Source organism: Gracilinanus agilis, chromosome 2 (genome assembly GCF_016433145.1).
Source record: "Gracilinanus agilis isolate LMUSP501 chromosome 2, AgileGrace, whole genome shotgun sequence".
Classification (NCBI taxonomy): domain Eukaryota; kingdom Metazoa; phylum Chordata; class Mammalia; order Didelphimorphia; family Didelphidae; genus Gracilinanus; species Gracilinanus agilis.
In genome coordinates, this window is record NC_058131.1 from 580,954,472 (window position 1) to 580,981,464 (window position 26,993).

General features: G+C 36.2%; 1 protein-coding gene across 1 annotated transcript in view; it reads left to right on the plus strand.

Moving 5' to 3' along the window:
• The window catches only part of OTUD7A (OTU deubiquitinase 7A), a 431,043-nt gene that overhangs the window by 201,658 nt on the left and 202,392 nt on the right, over positions 1–26,993 (plus strand). The window contains exon 3 of the mRNA XM_044665393.1: positions 9,194–9,333. The gene's annotated coding sequence lies outside the window, so the exon portion shown is untranslated. The remainder of the gene's footprint in view (positions 1–9,193; positions 9,334–26,993) is intronic.

Here is a 26,993-nt window from a genome sequence, read left to right on the forward strand (position 1 = left end):
AAAAAAAAAATAAATAATAAAAAAATAATGGGGAAAAAGTAGAAAGATTACAATTGAAGAAGTAAAACAGCTATAGAGGATCTATTTACTAGATACCTTGGAAGTTGCCTATGACTTGCAGTTCATGCCATTGCATTGACCCCAGCTTTGTAAGTTGCTGTTGGTGCCATCTTTTAGGCAAAAGGTATTCATTAACTTTGTGACTTTTCTTGCTCTTGGCTCAGGGAGTATAACATTGGTACTATAGGGCCTCCCTTGCCATTTTGCAGACAACTGTCTGAGCATTCTCTAGCCCATGGCCTCTGTCTCTTCTCTTATTTAATTGTCCCATTTCTTTCTGGCCCTTCAATTTCCTTTTTTTCCCCCAAAGCTTCTCTTTTCCAAACTCCATTAGAAAAGCTTACCTATAGCTGACTACTTCTAGGACTGAATCCAACTGGCAACAGAGGAGAGAATTATGAAAGCAAGTGCTTTGGTTGTTGGAGCATAGTTTTAAGCCACTTGAAAGTAATGGAGGAATTGAAGTTGCCTAAAAAAGGAAAAGAGAGTCTGATTTTTCTTCCTAACCTCAGATGCTACTAATCAGTGTAAGAAGGATTAGATTTGTCGCTCCTTTTCCCTTTTGTTTGTATCTTGTTTTGAAATTCACAGTGAGGAGACAAAAAATATTGGTAAATGTGACACCCATCTAAGGGGAAGGCCTCACCCATTTTATCTATGTCCCTTGTAATATTTCTGCTGTTTATCAATCAGATGCTGCCTGAGAAGAGAGATTTTCCCTCCAATAGCTGATTTTGGATTTATGGATCATCCCTGAACTTAGTCATTTGTACTCTGTCCTATTTAATTAGATCCCTGCTTTACTATAAATTTGAGCAATTATGACCATATACTATTTTTAGATTCACCATTTGCAAGCTACCATTGGCATTATCCTTAAAAAGACCAGCACCTTTCAAGTCCAACCTCCTTAATGAATTCAGATTATGTTTGGTGATGAGTAGAGGTAGACAAACAAGGTAAGGAAATTGGTGCCAAAGAACTAACAAGAAAAAAAAAACAAGGCCTTAAAGCCAGATGAAAAAGCTAAGAATCAATAATGTTATGTGTTCAGCCATATCCCACATACTTTGAAGTCATACAAGGCGTAATCTCTGCTCTCAAAGAGCTTAGGTTCTAGCTAGAAAAGCAAGACTAATATCCATAAAACAATAGAAAAAAATATAAATTATATCCTAAACCCTGTGGTATGTTACAGAAGAGTTCACATAAGAGAGTTGTTAGTGTGGACAAGAGACAGAAATATGCATAGCAAGTGGACCAGCTTGATTATAATAAAGGGTTTGGGCAGGCTAAATTTACAAGATGGCTCTGAAAGCCAGATAAGAGGAAAAATGAAGACCAGTGAATTTGAATGCCTGAGTTGCCTTTTCTTCTTCATCAGGAATTTTACCCATCTGACCTCTAAGGCATCAGACAATGCTTCTTTCTTTCACTATCTTCCATCTTTCTATCATATTGTGGCATATGTGGGTTGTTTTCCACTTTGGCTCTGGGGCTTTGGGATTCAGTTTGGACTCAGAAAGAATTGTCCCAAGCCCTCTTTCCATTTCCACCTTGGAGAAGCTCCAAGGGAGATGAAAAACTCCATCTAGGCAGCCACCTCTGGCCTGTCTTCTTTGCAGCTGTTGGATTTTGTGATCTTACTGATTTTCCTTTGCACCACTTAGTCTCTCCCACTTCAGTCAGACCTTGAGGATGCTCCAGATGTGTATTTTATCTCTCTCTTAATTATTAGCTTATATTTTTTCCTAAATGCTAAATTGTTCCATTTCACTGTAGAAGAGGGTAGGGAGTAGCCTCTGAATAGTTTCCCTTTACTTTAATATAACCCATACCCAGAAACTTCCAGAATGAACAACTTGTAATGTTGTACCCCCCACTTCTTTCTATTCCTGTTACCAAGCCAAAGGAAACTTAAGTTCATGAACTATTATATTCAGCAACTCAGATGAAGTATAATAAAATGTTCCTTTTGTCCTTTTGGATTATGTTGCTACCAGCATAACTGAATATAATCAAGCCACGTTCTTTTCTTTCAAAACATAAAACAGCTTAATATGGGGCTATTTGTGTTTAGAATCCATTGTTCCTCCCTTGACTGGAGCAAGTGTGAACCATTAGTCCTTTCTTTAGCTGATGGACTTTGTCCATGCTTCATGTTCCCCAGTTTGTTTTTCAATCAATAGCAATTTTCTAGCATTTTTGCCTAGAAGAAATTCTGATTTGAAGGGCATATTTTCACTCCATCCTTACTGACCTTTACATTACAGGTTGTTGGTTTCAAAAAATGAATTGTAGACATTAAATCTTGCAACTGATAGAATTGACATATTCCATACTGTAGTGCACAATCCTGATACAGTGGCTTCCTTTGTAAAATATTTTTAAAAAATATTTATAGTCTTTTCTCAGAATTGAGCTAAGACTCCTTGGAAGTTTGTTTCTTTAGTGTGACTGTGGCTGCTCTGTCTGGAGCAGAAAGAAAATAGCAGCATCAACTGTCCTGACACAGTGAGGTGAGAATCTGAGCAAAAAAGCAGACTTTCCCTAAGGTATTGTGGTTTCTGTGCTTCCCAAAATGGCATCTTATATTTCATTTCTTCAAGAAACCATTATTTCATTAGTGTGACTATACCTTATAGAATCAGACTTAGAGCAAAAGTGACATTAGACTTCATGTGGTCCAATACCTTTATTTAATTGATGAAACTGAGGCAAAGAGAGGTTAAGCAATTTAACCATCAACCTTAACCAAAGTCACATTGGTAATAAGTTGCAGAAAAAAAAGATTTAAACCTGGGTTTTTTGACTACAAAACAATCACTCTTTCCAAGACATCATTCTCTGTCCACTAGTCCAGATCATAAACCCTCTGTGAATTGGTAGACATTTATTAGAATTTTAGGAGATCAACAATCTCATTCTCCTCTGGATGACCTGGTCATGAGCCTTTCTTCTCCTTGAGGCTGGTTCTCAAGTAAAAGACAAACTCCAGGTCTATACTGGCAGCCTTTCTAACTTGGTACTGTCATTCAGAGCTTGGGGTCAAGCTAAACCAAAGCTTGGGCTCTAAGAACCTAGAATCATATCTATGGCATAATCAGCATTAAGTATATTCCATTTCCAGACAATCATTCAAATCAGGGGCCTTTTTAAATATAATATTTGCTGCCCCTCTTACAATTCTTAGATGGCATTATCCTTTAAAGTCTTATTTATTCTTTAAGACCTACTTTTTAAATAAATAGTAGCAAAGCAAACATTTATATATCAATTTAAGATCTGCCAAGCACTGTACATATATTGTCTAGTTTGATCCTCATAGTAACCTTGTAGGGTAGGTGCTACTGTTAACTCTATTTTACAGATGAAGAAACTGAGGCACATAGAGGTTAAGTGACTTGCCTACAATCATATGACTAATAAAATATCTAAAGCAGTATTAGAAAAGTATAAAGTAAATCAGCCTTGTAGCATCATGAAAGAGCTTTTCTAGAATCTTTGTATTCTCTTCTTCATGGTAGCCTATTTTTTATGTAGCAGGAGTGTTCTTGGATCTCAAAGACTGTTGTTCTAACCCAAACTCTTGTCTTGCCAGTCCTACTAAGTTGGAAAGACTTTCTTTATAGCCCTAATAAGAGAATAAACTATCATCCATCCCCAGCATAATAAGAGCAGAGATATTTACCAGAATGGCCACTATAAATGGCGTTAGCCATGGAAATTCATGAAGCCTTTCTCTTTCATAAAGTGAAGTTCTCACACTGTTAAAATCATGGCTACTTAGAAGTATTCATGAAGGAAATATTACTGTATTACAAAGTAAGGTTCTTCAAGAGAGCTGATTGGCAATGATGCCAATCATTGGGACTTTGAGATGTTAAAATTAACTTCACAGGGCAGCTAGTTGGCTCAGTAAATAGAGAGCCGGTCCTTGAGACTAGAGATCCTGTGTTCAAATCTGGCCTCAGATGCTTCTAGTGTGGTTCTGGGCAATTTACTTTAACTCCAATTGCCTAGCCATTACTGCTCTTCCATTTTGGAACCAAAACTTCAATTCTAAGGCAAAGGGTAGGAGTTTAAAAAACAAGTTAACTTCAGATATTCATAAAAGTACTGAATTAGTTGGTGGTTATACTTCCTCTCCCCATCTTGGTCTGAAGTTTGACATCTCATTTATATTATGGCTCTGGAACTGGAAGCTACCTCAGAAATGCCTCATCCCAGGCCCCTTATTTTACAGAGGAGGCAAGCAGATGGCATAAGGAATGAAGTGCTAGATTTGAATTCAAGATTTGCATTAAAGAACAGCTTCATTTATTTGCTAGCTGTGTTCATAGCTAGCTAGCATGCTAGCTAAGTATTCTTGCTACCCGAGTATGTTAATTAGGTGATTTCTCTGAATCTCAGTTTCCTCATCTATAAAATGGGTATAATAAGAGCACATTCCTCATTGGCTTGCTATGATGATCAAATGAGATGATATATTTAAATTACATTACCTCAAAGTGCTTTGTAAATTTTAGCTTTTATCATGAAGAAACTCAGATTCTAGAGAGGCTAAGTGAATTGTTCACAGTGTCATTTGATAAGTATCAGAATCAGGATTTTAACTAGCCCATTTCCTCTGACTCCAGAGTCAATTATCTTTCCCAGTACATTTTGTCTCCAACCTGAGATCTTCATAATGCCAGACCATATCGTCTCAGCCAAGAGTTCTAGAATCTTATGGAACTAGTGGTAGATTAAAAACTTAGTCCCACCCCAACATTTTACTGATGAGAAAAGTGAGTCTCAGAAGTCTGAAAAGATTTGCCCAAATTCTAACAATTTCTGAATGAATGAGCCAAATCAAGAAACCCAGTTCTCCTCATTCATTGGCCCTGTGCTCTGTCCTTTAAACATCTCTACCTGTGTTAAGACTGGCTATAGCTAAAATTCTTGGAGGTGAAGACTTGCCCTTTGCCTATTTTAAAGGGTTCAGCAATAAAAGGAATGTTGATATGTGCTTTATTAACTAGAAAAACAGGGAAGACAAGTGTGAATGACTGCCAGTGCCCTCTGTGTCCTAGAGCACAGATATATTCCCCACAAAGCAGCCCAAGAATCTAACTAGAATTCTTGGCCACTAGATATAAGGTTGTTGAGGCCCCTATAAAGAATGCAGCTTCTTTGACAAATGTCTATTCTCTTTAACAGTACTAATGAGGGATGGTTTTGCCCTATGTTTAGGTAAAACTTTATGGTTCTCAAAGCCCTTTCATATATGTTCTCTACATACATTTTATATATTTCTTTTGAGTCTGATCATAATCCTACTTTTAATTAATTTCTTTTATTTTTAACATACTGAAATATAAATTTCTTTTTTTCTTTTTATCATATTTCCTCATCACATGTAGATACAATGTTTAATAATAATTTTGATTATTTTGATATTTTGTGATTCATATTTTATCTCTTCCTTCCTTCCTTTCTCCCTTACCAAGACAGCAGATATGATATAGTTATATATGTGCAAATTTCCCTTTGTCTTGTGAAAAAGAAATATTGTTTATATGAGGAAAAATGATGGAAATAAAGTGGAAAATGGTTTACTTTGATCTGTATTTGCCAACTATAAGGACAGATACAAAGTGGAGTGGTGGAACATAGGCTAGCTAGACTTGGCAGCAAAGGATTGGAGTTCAAATCCTAGTTCCAGACCATGGGCAAATGGACTTCTGTGGAGAACGACTGCCTATCTCTTGAATAAAGAGCTTAATAAACATAAAAGCTCAATAGAAATGGTAGAGTTACTATTATTATTTTCTTCCTTTTAATGAAAAGTGTTGTGGCTCAAAGTCACATAGCTGGCATGAGAAGTAGAGCCACCAAGACCTCAACCTTTAATCATTTATCTTTAAATCAAGTGTTCTTTCAACTGATTTTCTGTTCTGGTGGATTGAAGATTTGCCAGAAATTGATCAAGTCCAGGAGTAGGTAAATATGATTTAGGGCATAGTTAGGGACATGGGGGAGACTGTTTTGTCTTTCTGTGTGGTCATCTCGCATCTCATTACTCAGCTACCACCAAAATGGCCAGCAAGTTGTGTAATAATGACCTGTGATATCCCACACCTGCTTGTTTCTTTCCACAGTCCTTAGCTAAGAGACCTAGTTTCACTCCATCTGTCCTTCACACATGGTTTTTGACATTCCTAATAGCCTGCCAGCTACTTATGCAAGCTACAATAGACTCAACCCTCAGGGAAGGACTGCCATGATCTCAGTCAATACTTTCTCAGTGTTTGGAATTAATCATTCTGTTGTCAGTTCCCTGCCTGTTTTCCTTCCTGCATCACTATAACATTTGTATTACATCACCTATTCTGCATCAGTGATGTGCAATTCAGGGTAGTTCAGTTCTGATAAAAGAGAGGATCTCACCATTGTCCTAATGACCTTGGCATGAAATCACTGAATTTCAAGCATTTTCATTAGAAGTGGGACTTGAGAGACAGGATAGAAGAGCCATCTTGAACTTTGTTTTGACGTACTATTTATTCTCAAACCCTTTATAACTAATAAGAAAGAATTCAGGTTTCTCTAGGTTAATGGACCTAGCTGCCAATATGGAGTGGGTTAGGAATAATTAGGGCAAAGTGATGGGGATTGCTCCTGGTCACCCACTGGAGGAAGGTACCTTCTCCTGGTGGTTGTCTTATGGTCCTTGCCCCAACTCAGACTGCTACTATTAGTGTCCAGTCATCATGGCTGTCCTCTCATAGGGCCCACCTTCCTTGCTGATTCTCATGGGTGATGAGTAACTTCCTCTCCTGATTCAAGTAGATACAACCTTTGTGCTGCCACCTTTTGCTTTACTTTAGATTATTTTCTACACTCACCCTCCCCCAGGTGTTTTTCTCAAGTGAAAATATTTCTACTTATAGCTCTGCCATGGATCCCATTCAAGGCTCCATTAATTAAGAGCTACTTACACAGGAAGATGTCATAATATGTAGAGGGTAGATCAGGAATTTCTCTATACCAACTGGTTGATGATGTGGCCAGAGGATGTCATTGATCTTCTCCCCCTCTTACCTCTCATACCTATCAATTGGGAGAATATTTACCTATCTCAAGGTGATCCTCTTTATATTAACTTATTCATAATAATAAAATGTTCAAAGAACAAAAGCATTTCTGTATATTGTTCATGGGATGATTATTGCTGGCATCAGAAGAGAAGATCTTAGTTCATACCTGATTCTAGAAGGCTTTTCACAATCCAGTCCCAATTTTCCTTTCCAACATTATCTCCTAATACCCATTTGTACAGATTCCCTTCTTTGCCCATACTTGTTTACTCTCTGAACCCCAGATATGCCCTGTATTTTTTCTTCCTTTCTACTGGTTTTCAAATTATTCTTCACACCAAACCATCTTCAAGGCTTAGATCAAGTCCCATCTCCATCCATGAACCCACACTTAAGCACCCCAGCTCACAATGTTCAATCTTTATTCTTAAATACACTTGTGACTTTTCAGAATCAAAACTTTATTGAACACTCTTGATTGCAGAAAAATTACATTCTCATGTAGTTCTTTAACTAGACAGGAAGCTCCTGTAAGGCAGAGATTAGACCTTATTCATCTTCATATCCCCTATAATGTCTTGTCCATGATAATCACTCAACTGCTGCTGGTCAGTTGCTTTATTTCCCTTGATCCCCCAGCTCATCTTTGCCATAAAGCTTTCTGAAATCTGCCATTATAAATGTATCCTTTCTTTCATTCAACACGTTCCCAGAATTGCCAGGCACTGGAAATACAAAATACAAAAATAAAACAATTCTTACCTTCAAAGAGCTTTCATTCCTTTGGGTAAAAACAGTATATTCTTAGATAAGTAAAAAGAAAATATTTGATGTTGTGGAAGAGCATACTAGTTTAGGGCATAGTATTTAAGTAGAGCCTTAGAGGAAACTAGAAATTACAAGATTTCAAAAGAAAATGAATTCAAGGAATAGACAACATTTATAAAGGAATAGAGGCAAAGGTGGAATCTCCCACATAGGGAATATAATTTTAGGGAGGCCAGACGGAGAGTAATGCATAATCTGTATGGAACCAGACTGTCAAACCTTTTAAATACCAAAAAGAAGTATATATATTTTATCATAGAGGCAACAGAATAAATTGCTGAGAACCTGAGCAAACTCCAGGTCCAACCATTTAGCCTTGGAAGTAGATCCTCATTTATTCTCCACTGCCCTTCCCCCTATCCTAAAAAAGAGTCCCATTTATTTTAGGATAATTGTTCCTTCTAGCTACTTTTCCCTCTCTTGCTTTCTTGCCCTGCTGGGTTCCCACTGTATAAGAAACATTTTCTTTTACATAAATACAAGCATAAATTTAGAGCTAGATAGTACCTTAGAGATTATCTAGTACAATCATCTCATTTTGCAGATGAGGAAACCAGGAAATTATAGTGATTTGCCAAATGTTACTTGTCTGTAACAGAGCAAAGATCTGAACTCAACCAATTAATCAGCAAGCCTTTATTAAGCATTTCCTGTATGCCAGGCTCTATGGGAGATGCTAGTCTACAGGCTCCAACAACAGTAGTTTCCATTGTACCCTAGCACCTCTTAATATTCCTGGTATACCCAGTTTATTAAAACTTGCCTTCAGGAATAATGGTTATATGAAGTAGTCCTAGAAAAAAGAGTTATGTTCAATAGTTCTTAATATGGAATGTGTGTTCACTTAGTCTGAAATATGTTTTTAATCCTTGTATTGTATATGCTTTATAAAACATTGTAACATCAGAATTTGATTTCTTTGGGGGTCTGAGTCCCTTTCAACAAGATTCATTGAGTCTGACTCTGAACAATAGAATCATTTGAATAAGTTTCTCCATTTTAAGAGGCATTTACCATTTAAACAGCTGATACCTTTAGACATCTGGATTGATTTAAAAATAAAAGCACTCCATTTTGTGTATGGGGAGTAGGGGAGTTGATAAATTCTTCACCTTAATGCCAATAGATTTTTTTTAATTTTATTTTTAATTTTCAGAATTATTCTTGATTGTAGTGCCTAATGTTAATTTAGCTTTGTCTCATCTTTTTTTTCCCCTTTTCAGAATTCTCAGGGGTTGTGATATCACACCACACATTTTATTGTGGCAAAAATGGACTATTTTCAACAGTGGAAAGTACCATGTTGACAAAGTATAATTCTTGACTGCCACATGCCTCCAGAAGACGTTGAAGTCTGTTAAAAGTAAGTCAAATGGATAATTTGTAGGTGATCTGTGAACAGCAAAGTAAGCACCTTTTTACCTGGGAACCCATTTATAAACTGTCATTATGCAACAATGCAACAACTATTATTGGTGCTATGACCAAATTCTTATGAAAATCAATTCCAAAGTAGACTGAAACACACAAAGAATGTTTTTTAAACATTCTTATTATGTTGGAATTTATCTATTATAATCAGTCAATACACAACTCATTTTCTTTTAGAGCATATTTGAGGAATTTGCTATGACAATTTATATTTGAAATAAACATTGAGGCTTGGTACCCTGAAGATTCATTGTGCTTTCTTTTCCTCTGGGCCAGTTTCCTGTTGATCTCAGTTTAATGTTAAATTCCATAATCAGTCCACTGATGGGAAAATTAGACAGAATTCTGAACTTCATATTCCAGATTTAAATTTACTTTAAACCATTGATTTACAGAATCACACTATATTCCACAGTTAAGTGAACTCAGCAGATTCAGTATACCCAACAATTAGTCACCTAGAGTTAGTTTGAAGACCTCCATTGAGGAAGAACAAACCATTTCCAAAGTAGTACTTTCCACTTTGAATTGTTAGAAAATTTCCCTTATATTGAGACTAATTTTGCATTTTGGAAACTTTTATCCATTGAACCTCATTCTGCCCTGTGGTGTCAAGCAAAACAAGTTCCATCCTTGTTCCCTTCAAAAACTGTCTTCAAACTTCATTTTTTAGTGCAGATAGAAAAAAAAGCCTGAATCTCTATGGCCAAGAGCTCCATTCTCAAAGATCAACATCCAGAACATTATACAAAATATCTTGTTGGAATATGTTCAACCTAGTTATTTTGAAGTTGTTTTTATGTTTTGTGATTTATTTCTTAAATAATACAACCAAATCTACAATAAAAGCTCTCAAACACAAATACAGGGCAACCCCTGTATTAATATTTCAGATGTAAATATTGATATTCTCCAGATAAGATTAATATTAGTTGGAGGTTCAGCAAATATCAAGCTTTTACTTCATGTTAGCTAGGTTTTAGGGGACATGATTTACCCTATGGTAAACTAAATCTGTACAATTGGGTTCACTGTTTTCCAGAAGTTAAAATTATTCCAAATAACGTGAATAACTGTGATTTATAAACTAATATATTTACAAATTGCTCTGAAATGTAATGTTTGAAAAGCAAATGATTGTATTCTTAGAAACAAATAAGCAGTAGCATGAGTAGGATGAAGGGTTATTATGAGAGTGATGGTAACCAGATGTTCCCACTCTCTACTGAGGACAGAACAAGAAACTGGAACTTGAAATGAAGGCGGAAAGATTAATGTCAAAAAATGAAGAAGAATGTCATGACTGAAGGTCTCCTAAACTTTGAAATATGTTATTGAGGGAGGTCTGGCTTCTTCTTCCTCCCCAGAGATCTAAAGAATAAAATAGAAAGTCATCTGTACTGGTTAACTTAGAACTGAGGGGAGTAGGGTGAACTAAATGACCTCTTAAAGTTCTTTGATTCCTGTGATTCTTTGAATTCTGTATAAACATTTAGGCTTAATAGGATCAGCAAACCTGAGTTTCAAAAACTGAATGTTCAATACTGACTGGCAGGGAAAGACTTTGGATCCCATTTGTGGTGAACGTAGCTATTATTTATTCATTCTCTCAAATATAATCCTTTTTAGTCAAATTTCATGCCTTTACATTCTGTGGATGCAGATTTTTAAAAAAGAGAATCTTAAATCTGCAGTTGCTCCAAGGGACATTTATTGAGTGTTACCACATTCTAGGCGCTGATACAAAGACACCTGAATCTTTGTCATTTAGGAACTAGTAATGCAATAGGGTCATCTATGAGACTCATCTATAAAGAAATACCATGCAAAAAGAAGCAGAGCAGTTGTGCCTTGAACACTGGACTTGGAGTTGGAGACCTTGGGCTCAATCCTTGTCTCTAACATTTCAGAGATTGTGGCTGTGGGCAAGTCGTTTTATATTTATTGAGCCTCAGTTTCCTCATCCACAAAATGGATCAAAAAAATCCAAAGTTAATATTTGTACTGAGGCAGCTAGGAGATGTAGTGATTAGAATACCTGGTTTGGGGTCAGGAAGACCTAAGTTCATATTTGTCATCAGACATTTACTAGCTGTGTGACCCTAGGCATGTCACTAATCCATGTTGGCTTCAATTTCTTCATGTATAAAATGAACTGGAGAAGGAAATGACAAAGCATTCTAGAATCTTTGCCTAGAAAATCCCAAATGGGATTGCAGAGAGTTTGACACGAATGAAATGGCAGGACAACAACAATATTTGTACAACAAGGTAAGCAATGGGGTAGGCACTTGGCAAACTTGAGCGTGCTACATAGAGATCAGCTATCCAGATTCTTGAAGTTGACCATGGATGTGAATTAGAGGAGTGCCAGGGATTAGGAGAATTTTGAGGTCTAAGGGGGGGTATCTTCTTTGGAAGGATTGGCTACCATAAAGTAATAGCATTTAAGCAGGACCTTGAAGGATAAGTTGAATTTCAACTATCCACGATGTTAGAAGAGGGTACCTCTGGGGTTAGGGAATGACATCAGCATGGGCACAGAGGCCAAAAAGTCTGGGCTATGTTTAGGGAAAGAACGTACTGAAGCATGGAGATAATAGCCTGTGATCTGGCCAGGCGAATTGGAGCTGGAACATAAGAATGAGATTTTTTGACCTGGAAAGTGACTTGATCTCAGCTCTGCCTTAAGAAGGGGAATCTTACCTTGGCACAGAGGAAGGATTCAGATGCATTTGTCATTGTGACAGCTTGGCTTTGAAAGAATTGCTTTTCTGATTTTTCATTTGAAGAATTCCTTTTGGTCTTCAGTGAAGAGATTACACATCACAGTATAATTGCGCTTGGTATAGTAACAAGAATATTGGAATTAGGACCACAGTTAACATCCCAATTTACCACATTTTAATCTGTATAACCTTAGACAGGTCACTTCAACTCTCTGGGCCTCAGTTTCTTCATTTATAAAAGAGATGACAGTCAGACTAGATTTTCTTTAAGGTCCTTTCTGGGTCTAATCTGGGGCTATGACCATGACTGAATGCATCATGCTAGGAGAGAGAAATAGGTCTATATATTATCTATTTAATGCTTTGCATATTTGATCCAGATCTATGATTTCGCTACAGTAGGAAACTCCCTATCCCAATGCAGAACATCTACTATTTTGCAATTTACTATATCAGTGAATTGCTTGGAGCCCCTGAGAAAAATTTTAAATTAATTAATTAGTTTGTTACATTAAAATTCCCAGATGAAAATATTTCTACTTGTAGAAATATAGACATTTCTTTCTACCTCTCTCCCTTCCCTGCACTAGAGAAGGCATCATCTGGCCTTGTTTCTATTTATCAGTTCTTTCTCTGGAGGTGGACATACACAATTCATTCTTCAAACAATATTTCTATTGCTATATATAACGTTCTCTTGATTTTGCTTATTTCACTCTTCCTAATTTCATATAGGTATTTCCTTGTTTCTTTTTTAATTAATCTGCTTGTTAGGGGCAGCTAGGTAGCACAGTAGATAGAGTGTCAGGCTTGGAGTTGGTAGGACCTGGGTTCAAATTTGCCCTCAGTTACTTCCTAGCTGTGTGACTCTGGGCAAGTCACTTAACCACAGTTGCCCTTGCTGTCTTAGAATGGAGTCTATGACAGAATGTAAAGGTTTAAAAAGGTCTTTAAAAAATGAAACTGCTTTTCATTTCTTTTAGTGCAAGAGTATTCCTATTCCATTACAATCATATGCCACAACTTGTTTAGCCAGTTCCTGATTAATGAGCATCTCCTCAATTTCCAGTTCTTCGCCAACACAAAGAGAGCTGATATAAATATTTTTAGAATATATAGGTTCTTTTCCTTTTCCCCTAATCTGGTCACCTTAGGAAATAAACCCAATAGTAGTATTGCTGGGTCAAAAGGTATATACAATTTTATAACTGTTTAGGTTTAATTCCAAACTATTCTCCAAAACAGTTGGATCAGTTCATAGTTCCACCAACAGCCTCTGAGAAATTAAGTGGCTTGCCCAGGGTGACAAGGCAAATATCTATCAAAGACAGAACTTAAAGCCAGTTCTTCCTGACTAGGAAGAATTTGGTTTTCAATTGACTAGACCAAACCATCTCTAATACCTTGCATGTACATGTTAACTTCATAAATGTTGATTGAATTGGGTTTGTAGCCTCAGTACTTACCACAGTGGATGCCCAATTGGTATTTATTGATGCTCAATTCATTTCCTTTGTCTAGATGGACTTGATGACCAAGGCAAAACTGATTCTTTAGCTTTTGTTTCAGTTGTTTTGATAGGTAAAATAATTGAATTAAATGTGCTTTGGTCTGGTTGTTTGAATGCATAGGATTAAGCTAAATTTCCTAAACTTAATGACATGTCCTCTTGTCTACCTTCATCTATTTTACAATAATAATCTAGATCTTTTGAGTGATGATATTTGGATTCTTCTATATTAAATTCTACTTCCTGTATTTTTCCTTAGTCAATATTACCATCACAATGAATTCTTCCTTGAGTGCTTTTTGAATGATAATTGACTGAGAGAATAGGTCAAGTTGAAGCATGTTTTTGAGTTGTAAACATTGCTTGTGGATCTTCATAAAATGATTTAGAAGGGAAAATATTTTTAGCAAAAAATAGCTTAGTAATATTTTTTCTTAAAACTTAGCTTTTCTATAGCTTTTAAAAGCAGTGTTTAAGAGGAATAATCTTTACATAATGCATATTATTTGTAGCTTTTAAAAATATAAAAGCAGTGTGTTTCCCTCTAATGTTCATGGAAGAAATATTTGGCGCAGCAATATTTGAGGGCGCTGTATCCTTCCCATGTTAAACTTGGTGAAATGTCATGATGGATGAAATTTATTTTACTCCTTTCTTGAGAAAATACAGGAGATTCAGACTCAGGAATCATATATTTTCTTACTTTACTAAAATCAATTAGCGTTGATAAGTTAATAGAATTTAGAAATGTAAGACTATGCTATTTGGCAAAAATAACTGTGTACAAGTTGTTCTCCTGGATATTTGTGCTGTCCAATTAGAAGATTACCCTGCATTATGGTTATGTAATCTCAGAAGCTCTATGATGAGAACATAGGGAGCTTTAGTATATAACCTAAGGCTAAATAATTTAGGCATATTGTTCTTCATGTAAAATTGGAAATGGAAAATCAATCTGATAGGTTTTAAAGTCAGGTCAAGGAAAGATAAAAAAAAAAATGGAAGTAGAACAGTCCATTATTTCCTTTCCAGTTTTCTTGGAAATTATTTTTGAAAACAAAAGTATTCTAATTTCTCCTTGGGGAAGAGTTTGACTCTTTGGAGAAAGTTTTTGATCTGTCCAGTTTACCAAAAAGAAAAATGATATTTTTTTCATTATTAAAGGACTACATGAGGTCAATCTATTGTTTCTGCCAATTTAGAGCTATTTTCTAATGTTTTCTTGAAAATCTAATCACTATCTGATGGAAATGCAAAACTTACATAAATAACACAATCCATAACTGTAGACTTCACCAGTACTAATATTCTAAGAAAGACCAGGCCTGCCCAAAATAATCATTTCCAAATTGAATTATATTCATTTGACCTGAGGCTCAAAGGAAGAAGGTGGGAACAATAAAACAATAGATATTTATTGAATCCCTACTAGAGGCAGTTAGGTGACAGTGGACAAAGTGCCAAGCCTGGAGTCAAGAAGACCCATCTTCATGAATTTAAATATGTCCTCCAATATTCAGTAGCTCTATGACCCTGAATAAGTCATTTAACAATCTTTGTCTCAGTTTCCTTATCTGAAAAATGAGTGGGAGAAAGAAATGGCAAAACACTCCAGTTTCTGCCAAGAAAAACTCAAATGAGATCAAAAAGAACAACACTTATGTTGTAGGGAACTTTAGACCTTTTGAGAATTAATACTGATGAGACCTAATCCTTACAATCCTGTTCTAGATAAAATCTATAAATAGGAAAAAAATAAGCAGCAATAAAAGATGATAGATAATAAATGCCAATCCTTCCAGTTTATACCCATCCCATTTGCTTCCTATTTATTTTGTATATCGTGTCTATATGTTTTGTATAATTGCTTATATTCTTATTGATGTCCTTTCAAAGAATGTAAGCAGGGGCTTATAAAGTCAAGGGCTGTTTAATTTTTATCTTTTTATCCTCATCCCTTAGCCCATTGCAGGCCCTTAATGAATATGTATTGATGGATTAAAAGACCAGCTAAAAGAGACCTAAACTAGATTAAAGGGAATGGAGTTAGGAAATGTTTAACAAAATAAATAAAAATACAGCATTGCATAGATAATATTAATTTGTGGTTCTCTGAGTCACTCTGTGCTAGTAGGGATCCATTTCTTTTTAAGTCTGACACCACTGGTGTAGGCAATAAAGGAATTTTGAGGAGAGAAAAAGAGAGATCTCTTGGGCTTATGGTGATCAAGGCAATGTAGATTAGAGGATGTCAGATATTTGTATTACATGTCATTTCAAGTAAAAAAAAAAGTAAATGAGAGTTTACCTAAAGACTATGCTTTTTTTAAAGCTGTCTAGTTATTAAGGGAGTCTACAACTGAGGCTCTGTGGTCTCTCCTCCTCTACAAATCCACCTGTTATTCTGTTGTTTATTTTTAGTACATCTCTACTTATGGGAAGACTTTATGTCTATTGAAAAGGCAGTGGTTCAGTTTCAGATCTTCCTGGAAAGAAGATCGATGGAATTCCATAGCATTTAAACTCCCAGTTTGGCTCAAAATCAAAATACCTTTCTCCACTTACCCACAGGGACCTATGGAGTAAGCTAAAAATAATACGAGATAGGAATCTGGCTCACTAATAGCCAATTAGAAGGCCCTCATCTTCAGACCTGTTAAGGATGATATACCAGCCAGTAGTCGGTGATAGCTGGAAAATTCCCTTCAATTGATCAGATCCAAATGCTTTAAAATTCATCCTAGAAATAAAATAAGAGAAAAGAAGGATAGAAATGATGTTAGAACATATGATTCACCAAAAAAAATTTTTTTAAAGACAGAAAGAAAAAAAAAACTTTGTTTATTCCCCTGTGGGTTTGAGCCTTGAACTTTAACTCAGAAGAGAAAAACTCTAAACCTTACTCTCCCACTAAATACATACACCTATGAGACTTTTGGCATAATCCTTTACCACTCAAGTCTGTTTCCTAATATAAAAATCCTTTCATTTCTTAATTTCTTATTTTAATGATTCAATTCCTTAAAAGATTGGTAATGTGATAGAACAGTCAATTGGTCTCAAAGTCAGGAAGATCTGGGCTCAAGTATTCCTTCTTATCTTCCAAGATGCACATTTTATAGGAGATTTGTATCCCTACAACTGTTGCTAGTACCTACTCTCTGAGATTACCTTCTATCTGCTCTCTTCATACCTGTATGCCCAAAGTAGTTCATGGGTTTTTGTCCATTAAAATATGAACTCGTTTTGGACAGGGTCCTAATTTTGCCTTTCTTTTGAGATACCATCATCTGACACATGTTGTTATTGTTCAGTCATTTCAGTCCTGTCTGACTTTTGGGGTTTTCTTAGCAAAGATATAGGAGTGGTTTGCTATTTCCTTCTCCAGCTCACTCTAGAGATAGAGGCAAATAACTGAGGCAAACAAAATTAAGTGACTTGACTAAGATCACACAGCTAATTATGATCTGATGCTGGATTTGAACTCATGAAGGTCAGTCTTCCTGATGCCAAACCTAATGCTCTATCCACTGCCTTCACCTGGCACCTACAAATTACTTAATAAACACTGCTGACTAACTGGCTAAAACCCACTAGCTGTGTTACCCAGTCAAGTGACTCAAACACTGTGACTCAAGGTAACTTGATAAAACTATAAATTGTAGAGAGGATACCATGCTTCATCAATAGAGTAAGTTCCTCACCAGGATTTTTCTATATTCCCTTCTCTATCCTTAAAAATTTCCCTGAGAGTTTATTACAGTTATTTCAACAATGTGGACCAAAGTTTATGCTTATTGCATGTATTCATGCGTGTGGAACAGCTGAAGCTTCCTGTTATTTGCAATGACTGAAGCTAATGAAATCTAAAAGATGACTGGAAAGAACTTGTGAATAGCCTCTTTAAAAAAAATAGAAAGGAGGAAAGAATCAATCTAATAAGCGAAACTTGAAAGAGCAGAAACATATGGAGTACATTTCTCCTGATGTATGGATCCAGTCTTTTAAGAAAGCAGAGGCAAAATGTTTCTTGGCAATGTGCGTGACCTTTGGATTTTCTGATATCCTCTGAAGTTGCTTAGTAGCTTCTGTGTCATGATGGGGAAAGGGGAGATTAATGCAGCAATAGCTGGACTAGGTGACTGGAAGAGTGAGGCTAAAGATGTGCAACTCTGCCTCATTTAAATCCAATTCACAAGCAAAAAGACATCACCCATGATGTCACTGGTCCTCTTCAAAGGAAAAATAACCACACAACAGCTGGAATACCTCTTCTCCATCTGAATGAACAGTAGCTTGCATTCCTACCCAGTTTTCTTATATTGAACAAACATTTACTAAGCATTTTCTATAATTCAAGGCATTGTTAGCTGTACCAGGGTCAATGGTACATAATAACCCTGCCCTCAAGGAGTTTATATTTTAGTTGAAGGAATAATGTGGAGCAAAAGAGACTATGTGGATTTAGTGGAAAGAATGCTGGATTTGGTTATTTGGTGACCTCAGACTGAATCCTGATTCTATTGATATTTACTACTATCGTTGCTAAGAGAAAATTTCATTGAGGGCAGGGAATGTTTTGATTTTCTCATTGTGTATGCAGCACAGAGAATGGCACGTAGGGAATATTTAATAAACACTTGCTTGTTATCTGTGGGATCGGATCTTGGACAAGTTATAGCCTCTATCTATAATCTCATCTATAAAATTAAAGGGATTAGATTAAATGATTTAGGATCTTGGGTAACTCACTTCAAATTCCTGGGTCATACTTCTTCATCTATAAAATTAGGAAATTGGACCAGATGGCCACTGAGATTCCTTTTTTAGCTTTAGACCTGTAGTGTTATCTACTGTTTGATATAATAATAATAATGATGGCTAAAATTTATATAGTACTTACTATGTACCAGGCACTGTGCTAAGCACCTTACAATTATTATCTCATTTGATCCTCACAATAACCCTGAGAAGTAGGCACTTATTATCCTTTTGCATTATTTGCATTGTGTTTTTCATTATTGAAAATAAGAAAACAGGTAAACTAGGGTTAAGTGACTGAGGTGCCCAGGGTTATATAAATAGTAAGTGTCCGAGGCCGCATTTCAACTCTGTTCTTCCTGATTCCATGCCTGGTGCCAGATCACTTAGTTGCCTCAAAAATCTATGATCTGTTAGTTCCAAATCTATGGTCCTCTGGATATGGTAAACAAGTTAGAGAAGGCAAATTTCTATGAGAGATGAGAGAGCGAGGTAAAAGATATTGCTTGTTGCTGGAGTATTAAGCAAAGTTTCATGGAGGAAGTGAGTTCAATCTTGAAGAATGAGTGATATTTCAATAGGCAGAGATGAGAGAAAGGGGCAGTCAAGAATAAGTACAGATACTGTCTATAGATGCAGAAAGAGTTGGATGGATTCTGAAGGAATGTGGGGTAAAATGAAAATGAAAAGGTAAAGTGGGGTGAGATTGTGACTGGAGCACAATATCGGAATAAACACAGTACCTCAATGTTCATTAGTTATGTATGGTAAAATGTTCACTGTAAATACTGCCTATATTTTTCTTTCCCTTTACCTATTTAACTGCTTTCTTCTGGACCTGTTACCTTCCAGGATAGAGACTTTTTGATGCCATTTAAACAAAAGGTGTAGGGTTAAATGTTTAACAACTGGAAGGGTCAGGAAATAAACATAAAACACAATTTTAAGCTTAAACTATCTTATTAACATTTTCTCCATTACTTTCTTAAATCTAGATAATCAACAGAGCAATAAAGCCCTGAGTTTTAGCATTTGCCAATTTCTAAGGTGTAAATTCTCACACTGAACATTTCACAATCAGCCCTCAAACCATATCCAACACACCCTAACATCTAGTCATCTTCTTCATTACATAGCCTCTCCCATATGGAAAAGTTAACTCCAGGATTCCCTTGAAGAAGGGAATACTTACCAATAATCATTTTCCAAAGATATTTTCCAAGTCCTCTTGGAAGAATAACAATTACCTTTTGTCCATAGCAAGGAAGTAAATCAAGGAACATTTATGAGGGACCTGGCAGGTCCCAAGCATTCTGCCAGTTGCTGGAGATACAAGGAAAGGAAATAACATGGTTGATATACTTAGACTGACATAAAGGAGTATCTTTCCATTCTTTCTTCTCCTTTTTTCTCTCTCCATGGGGACATAACAAATGACACAAGAAGTCAGAGAGGAATGACTAATTGAGTGAACCCAAGGGAGGAGACCAAAGTTCCAGAGAACTGGATATCTCTTTGGAACTCAAGAGCAACCATTTTCAGAGAAATAGAGTAAAGCAATATAAGCAGATCAACCAGCTTTCTTGTGGCTGGCTGTTCATATGGGGAAACTAAGGCAACATTCCCCTAATCCCCCCACCTCCCAAAGCAGGGGGCAAAAGTATCCATTCAAAAAGCAAAGGATGTAGAGCTTTGCTTTGAAAGAACATTATTGTTCCCTCAACCTGCTTCTATGTAATAGAATTGATGCAGTCACCAAGAAGCTTGAAAACAGATTAAAAGCATTCCAACAAAGGGGCCCCAGGGAGATTGTGAAGATCAGAAATGCATAGTAGTGTGGGAAATAAGTAAGCATGCACAGTCACTGGTACTGAACCACTGCTGGCAAATACTTCTACTTGGCAGCAAATATTTGAATATGTATGTTTTTACTCTCCTAATTCCTTCACTCTTTTTGCTTTCTTTGTTCTCTCTTTCTATCATGTGCTGGTGATATAAAAGGTAGAGAATAAGAAGCTTGACTCAGTCTTCTCATTGTGTGACAGCTCTGAGGAGAGAGCAGCCAATCTCTTATTTTGTCTCAGATTGTCATTTTATTAATAATCCATCCAATATGAGATGTCCGCCATGGGAACATGTGAGCAGAATACATTGCTAGATGTCAAATATTCAACCCAATTAATTACAGTATTCATTATTGTGAACACACAGTCATGGGATTTGATTCAGTGTGTCTTATGAGGTATATATATAAAGGCAGACTCTATAGAAATCCTATGGTTTTGGTAGGCAGACTGAGGGCTACAGGGTCTAGTGAGAAAAAAAAGCAGAACATGAGGAAAGTTAGAACTGTAAATACACGAGCAATAGAGGTAAGTGGAAAGAGCCCCAGATTTGGAGATGCAAGAGAAATCTCATTTTCCTGTATGTGAACTTGGGTAAGGCACTTAATGTAAGCTTCAGTTTCTTTAACTGTAAAAGTGATCTTCCCCAAAGGCACAGATCTGACTCTGTCACGCCCCTGCTCAACCATCTCCATTGGCTCCCTATTACCTCTAGGATCAAATGCAAAAACCTCTTTGGCATTTAGAGCTCTTTCTAATCTGAAACCCTCTTGACCTCTCCAATCTTCTTCTACTTCATACTTAAATTTTACTTTTCTCCTACTCCACTACCATCCAGTGACATTCTCTTACTTGATGTTTCTTGAGCAAGATATTCCATCTTTCTACTCTGTGTTCTTTTAGTGGCTGTCCTCTGTGGCGAATATATCTCTTCCTCCTTGTCTCTGCCTACTATTTTCCTTCAATTCTCAGCTCAAATACTATCTTTTGCAAAAAACCTGGTATTCCCATTTCTCCAGAGTGTTCACACTTTTCTTCCAAGTTAATCTTGTCCATATCATGTTTACACATTGTTTTTTGTACGTTGTATCTTCCATTAGACTGTGAGTTCCTTGAGGGCAGGGACCTCATTTTGGTTTTCTTTGTATCCTCAGAATGTAACACAGTGCCAGACACATAGTAAATGCTTAATAAATGCTCATGACTTCAGGTTATACACCTCTTTTTCCTTCTTAAATGTCAGATTGCCAAATGTTATCAGAGAATATGTCCCTAATAGTAGTCATGAACAATCTCCTCATACTCTCCCTCCACTCACAGCTTTGAGATTTCTAACCTACTATTGGCTGGGAGGACAAATGACCAACTTCATTAAATCCTTACATAAAATAAGTAGGAGAAAGAAGGCTCCCTGATGAAAACTTGAGGACTTCTTCTACCATCATATTGTAGGAGCTTTAGTGAATGCATTCACTTGACTTATGATTCCATTAAAGGCTTTTTTCCATTCGTTCCTGGTTTGTGGCCATTGCATTTAGATGACATTGCCAGATTAGTGCAGTATTATCAGATATACTTTTCCCCCTCCATATCTTAATTTGAAGCCAGATAACCAAGCACTCATTAAATACTATGGAGGAAAAATAAATCTAGTCGCTCATATTACCATGATATTTGACACTGATTTAAAGCCATATTCTGAAATTCTTGGAGTGGATCTTAATTGTAACTGAAGGGCTCACTATTAGGAACAGAAATAGTTCCAGTGCGGCTTGACAAACTGTTATTCAGCACTCTGCTAGGTTCTATACAAATTCAACGATAGAAAACAACATAATCTCTGTCACTGAGGAGCTCAGTCTTCTAGAGGGAGGTTAGGTCCAGGTTTTAGTTTTCATTAGTATGGAAAACTACCCATAAACAGACTCCTCTCATAGTTGCAGTTAATCTTTTGATCTGTAACTTGGTCTTAGACCAGGAGTTATTAAACTTTTTCATGATATGGAGCTCTATGCAGTTTGGATGTCTTGTGAGAACAATATTTTTAAGGATATAAAATAAAATACATAGAATTACAAAGGAAATAAATTATATAGCAATATAATTATTAAAATATTTGTTTACATATTTATGCCTATATATGTATTCAAACAAGTTCACAAGCCTCAGATTAAGGATCCTGTTTTGGAGACTCAAAGAGAGAGAGAAGGTGATTATGAGGGAATGGATCATTTTTACCTAAAAAGGAAATCATTGAAGGATTCATGGAAGAAGTATGACACGTGATCTCATTCTTGAAGGAATCAAAGGATTTCAACAAATGAAGGTATTAAAGGACTCTATTGCAAGTCTGTGCAAGTGCAGTGAGATAGAAGAAAGCAGGACAAAGTTACAAAAGGTCCTCAAGGGTTGAAAACACAAAAGTGGTACAGTCAATATAACACTCAACCTTCCTGAATGAGGAAAACCTGAATTCAAATCTGGCCCAAGACACTAACTAGCTGTGTGACCCTGGGCAAGTTACTTAACCTCTATTTGCCTCAGTTTCTTTATTTTTAAAATGGGTATAATTATAACACATCCCAGGGTTCTTGTGAGGAGCAAATGAAATTATATTTGTAAATGGCTTAGCACAGTGCCTGGCACAAAATATGTGCTATATGAATGTGATCTAATATTAAATATTATTTTTATCCTTGAATGTCTAGATAAAGAGTTCATATTTTTTCTTGTAGTCAGGTCGGTAGTCATAGAAGATTTTTGAGCAGTGGTACTTAGACCTCTAAATGAAGATTTATTTGGCATTGGTACATGGTATGGTTTGAAGAGGTAGGAAGACCAATTAGGAAGCAATTAAAAACAGTTAAGAGGAGAAATGATGAGAGCCTGAATTAGGCTAGTGACAGTAGGAATGGAAAGGAGTGGATGCATTTGAGACATACAACTGAGGTAGGATGATATCACTTGGCAATTAATTGCAAGTGAGAAATAAGAAAGTAAAAAAGAATAATAAGTGACATTTAAGTTTCAAGGCTGGATGACTGTGAGGATGATCATCCCATCAGAAATAAGAATGTTAGGAGGGAAGATGACAATGAGGTCTGTTTTGAATGTGTTGAGTTGAATGTGTCTCTGGGACATAGAAACAGGGTAATTGTTCACAGGCAATTGGCAATGTAGTATGGGAGCTCCAGTCTGTAAATATGGCAAATTTTTACAGTTTGGACTTCATTCAGAGTAGACCCTAAAATGTTTACAAAGATAAATAAAACACCCACAATGCCAATGATTTGAATTTAGAATCCATACTTTTCTATAACCTCAATAGTGATGATGATAAAAGCACAATAATTGGTTGCTTGCTCAACACATTCCTTAGGAATTAGACTCCAATTTCCAACTTTGGTAGAGCTGTCCATCTTCCTTATCAGTGCTTCTCAGTGCACAAAACAGATGCTGATGCTATCTTCCTAATGTTTTCATAATTAAGATAGTTAACTCCTAGCCCCATCCTATCTTTCCAATCTTTTTTTCCCCATTACTCTTACTACCTTTAACTCTTCCTTCCAAACCTACTGGCTTGCTGTCTCTGTTCCTCTAACCATATTTCATTCATCTCTACTTATTTTTTTTAATTAATCTCAAAGTGCCCTTTACCTCTCCTTCCATCTGTCTCTAAAGTCTCTAAAGTACTATTTGTAGTCCAACTTCTCAATAATAAAAGCAATAATTACTAATGTTAATATGATTATTTACAGTATGTCAAAATACTTTCCTTAAGATAGTTTTATTAGGCAGGTGATAAGATTATTGTGATTTCAAAATACAAATCAAACATTATTAAGCACATATTTGTAGGATACTGTGTTAGATGCTGGGTATACAAAGAAAAACATGTAAAATAATTTCTACTCTCCAGGAACTTATAGGACACAGAATCTCAGAATTTCAGAGCAAGAAGTTCTTTTTATAACATTGCCAACAAGGGGTTACCCTTCCTTTTAAATTCTTCAGTGACAGGGAGGGGGAACCCCCTACTTCCCAAACTGTCCTATTCTACTTTTGAATAGTATTAATTGCTAGTAAATTTTTCCTTGTAACAATCCAAAATCTTTTTCTCATTGCTTTCTGCTTTCTCAAGCCAAGGAAAATATATCTAATCCCTCTTTACTTGAGAACTCTTAAAATATTTAAATATTTAGCTATGCAGCCCCGACCAAGTCATTTCTTCTCCAGGCTAAATATCCCCAGTCTCTTTAGTTATTGCTCATACAGCATGATTGCAAGGCCCTTCGTGATCTTGAATGCCTTCCAGCTTCTCAATGTCCTTCTTGAAACATGGAATGTATAGCTGAACATGAAACTTCAGATGTGATCTAATCAGGACAGGTGGGGGCAAATAGGACTAAAATTTTCCTTTTCTTGAATGTAGCCAATAATTACTATAATTTTTTTGGTTGCTGGATACCAGTGACTCATATTCAACCTTCAATCACCTAAAAACACCAATCTTTTTCAGATGAACTGAACTGCTTTCTAGTCACTTCTCTTCCTCCTGGTAATTGTAAACTGGAATTTTTTTACACCTAAATGTAAGAATTTAAATTTACTTCATTTAGATAGTATTTCCTTTGGATGATTTTCCTTTCATTGAGCTGAAATCTTGTCTCCCTGAACTTCCATTGATTGTTCTAAGTTTTGCCCTCTGAAAATAAGCACAAATATAATCCTTCCACATGATAATCCTTCAAAATGCTGAAGCTTGGTATCCTCCCTTTTATATTTTCCCCACTACCAACCTCTGTCCCCATCTTTTCTCTAGGCCAAACATTCCTACTTCCTTCAGTTGATTCTTCTATGACTGTCACAGAAAATATGCTGTGTCTCACTTTACTCCAGGCATAGGCCTTTCAGTAACAATTAAAAAATTTAACAAACCTAAGTCTTTCTGCTTAGGGGGGGAAGCATCCAAACCAGCAGAACTTCCTTATGCTTTAGGAAGTCAAATATGAGTCATATTGGAATTATAATTTATATTATCCCCAAACACAGAAAAATTCACAGTATGATGGAACATAATTATAGAGCTTAGGTAAAAGTTTGGTTAATAGCATTCATTTATCAGATAGAACAATTGCCACTTAAAATGTTAGCACATCCTAGAGGACCATTTCCTTAACCATTAAGTCCAATCAAGAGAACAGTTAGGCTATGTCCTCAACCAAATTAAGGTCCCCAAATCCAAGTCTGGTTCCCCATCTTTAATCCATTTTTATAGGATCTTAGCATTAATTCTTTACCCATTAGGTCCCTAACAGAAAATTATTAGACCTCTAGAAAAAGGAGGAGGAAGGATGGTATTTAGCAAAAACATTTTTCCCTAGAAGTATTAATAAATAAATGTGGAAAGGACTTATTCTGGAGAAATATTTATTTCTTAATCTCTAATAAAAAAAAGGTTTTAATATGATTCCACAGCACATTTTCCATTCTCCTCAATGTACTTCTTAAAACATGATACTCCAAATTGAATATAACATTCTATATGTGGTCTGAGCAGGACAGAGGACCACAAGGCTATCATCCTTGTTGTTTTGTATATTATGCCTCTTAGTGAAGTCTAGCATGACATTAGCTCTTTTGACTACTTTATTCCCCACTTGGTTCATACTGTAGACACAGCATCCTTAAACCCAAGATTTTTTTCTTTCTTTTTACACATGAAACATCAAGCTTATGGAAAAGCTTCTCTGTTTTGCAGATGAGAAAACCTAGAGGAAATATTCCTTGTCCAAGGTCACATGACTAGTAAGTAATAGAGTGGATAATTTTCATCTCATCCAACCTGTGTAAGCAGCCAAGAAGCCTGAGATGAATTCTTCCCCACCATGAGAGGAGGAGTTAAGAAGGAATACAGTTGAAGAATACAACAGGAATCTCATCTGCATAGTTCTAGACAGTATTACTCTCTTAATGAAGTCAAGGATAACAGTAGTTTTTTTTTGGTTACTGTGTTGACCTGTTGAATTGTATCACATCATATCCAGGTTCACACCTGCCACCATCCTATACAATGGGAACAGTTATAACATAAACATAATCCAGACAGCAACAGCAGCAATTGCACAAATAGCCTTGGGTAAATTCTCATCACCTTCATTCTCACAACTATCTTTCAGATCCCTGTGCCAGGCACTCCTGTCAAAAAGGAAGGGATGGAGAGAGAGAGAGAGAGAGAGAGAGAGAGAGAGAGAGAGAGAGAGAGAGAGACAGAGAGAGAGAGAGAGAGAGAGAGAGAGACAGAGAGAGACAGAGAGAGAGAGAGAAAATAAACTTAGAAGTTGCTGCTAATTAGCTAATTGGTGCCTATATAGGAAATGGGAAATTAAAGGTTTTTCAGCAAGGACAAGAAAGGTTTGGTTAGGATGGTTAGGATTATGTGTTAAGATGTTTATTTTGACAGGAGGGCTTCTAAGGTAAACCGTGAGTTGGAGGCATCATGTGATAGGCTAGTAGAATAATTCAGAGAATAGTTAAAAGTATCTAAACTAGAATGGTAGCTTTGACTAGAGTCTAGAGAAAATACAAATGTGAAAGATATTGTGGATGTGCTTAAAATAAGTGAACCAGTGACCAGGGCTAGGAATAACTACCACCATTTTGTCTCTCTAGCTGAATTTCAAAACTGAGAACTAAAAGATGGCGTATCCCTGTTTTAACCTAGAGGCCTCCCTGCATGTGTGTGGGA